Below are 1,736 nucleotides of genomic sequence, written 5' to 3' on the forward strand. Positions count from 1 at the left end.
GTTCTTTTGGCAGCCCATGGCACTTTCAATATTCTCCTCCAACACCATAACTCAAAAGCATCAATTCTTCTACGGTCTTCCTTATTCACAGCTTTCGCATGCATATGAGGTTATTGAAAATACCATGGCTTGGGTCAGGCGCAACTTAGTCCTCAAGCTGACATCTTTGTTCTTCAACACTTTAAAAAGGTCTTGTGCAGTAGATTTGCCTAATTCAATATGTCATTTGATTTCTTGACTGCTGCTTCCATGAGTGTTGATAGTTGATCCAAAAAGAATGAAGTCCTTGACAACTTCAATCTTTCCACCATTGATAAGAATGCTTTTTATTGGTCCAGTGACGAGGAGTTTTGTTTTCTTTACGTTGAGATGCAATCCATAGCAAAGGCTGTGGTCTTTAATCTTCATCAGTAAATACTTAAGTCTTCTTCACTTTCAGCAAGCAAGGTTGTATCATCTGCATATCGCAGGTTGTTAATGAGTCTTCCACCAATACTGATGCCACATTTTTCTTCATAGAACCCAGCTTCTCAGATTATTTGCTCAGCATACAGGTTGAATAACTAAGGTGAAATAATACAACCCTGTCACACACATTTCTTAATTTTAAACCATTCGGTGTTCCCATGTTCTGTTCGAACAACTGTCCATGTACAGGTTCCACATGAGCACAATTAAGTGTTCTGAAATACTCATACTTCACAATGTTATCTATAGCTTGTCATGATCCACACAATCAAAAGCCTTTGCGTAATCAATAAAGCACAGGTAAACATCTTTCTGATATTCTCTGCTTTCAGCCAAGATCCATCGGATATCAGCAATGATATCCCTTAGTCCACAGCCTCTTCTGAATCATACAGTCAATGTATACTTGCAGCCGTTTCTGTATTACTTTTAGTAAAACTTTACTCACATGGGATTTCGAAGAGACTGTCTAATCATTTCCGCATTCCGTTGGGTCACCACTTGCTAGAATGGGCACAAATATGGATTTCTTCCAAACAGTGGACCAGATAATTGTCTTCCAAATTTCTTGGCATAGATGAGTGACTGCCTCCTGTGTTGTCTCACTTTCTTGAAAGATTTCAGTTTTTATTGCCTTGTTCTTTGCCAATTCCTTCAATGCACCTTGGACTTCCTCCTTAAGTATCATTGGATTTTGATCATATGCTACCTCTTGAACATTAAGCATTTCCTTTTGGTTCAATGACTCTGTGTATTCCTTCCATCTTCTTTTGATGCTTTCTGCATCATTCAGTAATTTTCTCACAGAATCCTTCAATAACAAAAGTCAAATCTTGAATTTTTTCTTCAGTTCCCCAGCTTGAGAAATGCTGAGCATGGTCTTCCTTTTTGGTTTTCTGACTCCAGATCTTTGCACACTTTATTGTAATATTTGGCTTTATCTTCTTGAATTGATCTTTGAAAATTTCTGTTCAGCTCTTGGACCTCCTCATTTCTTCCATTTGCTTTAGCATTTCTACACTGGAGAGCAAATTTCAGTGTCTCTTCTGACATTCATTTTGACCTTCTCCTTCTTTCTTGTCTTCTTAATGACTTTTTGGCTTTCTACCTGTATGATGTTCTTGATGTCATCCCACAACTCTTCTGGTCTTCCATCTTTAGTGTTTTAATGTATCAAATCTATTCTTCAGATGATCTCTAAATTCAGGTGGGATATATTCAAGGTCATATTTTGGCTCTCGTGGACTTGTTTTCATTTTCTTCAGCTT

Source organism: Chrysochloris asiatica, unplaced genomic scaffold, assembly GCF_000296735.1.
Source record: "Chrysochloris asiatica unplaced genomic scaffold, ChrAsi1.0 scaffold00033, whole genome shotgun sequence".
In the NCBI taxonomy this organism is placed as follows: Eukaryota; Metazoa; Chordata; class Mammalia; order Afrosoricida; family Chrysochloridae; genus Chrysochloris; species Chrysochloris asiatica.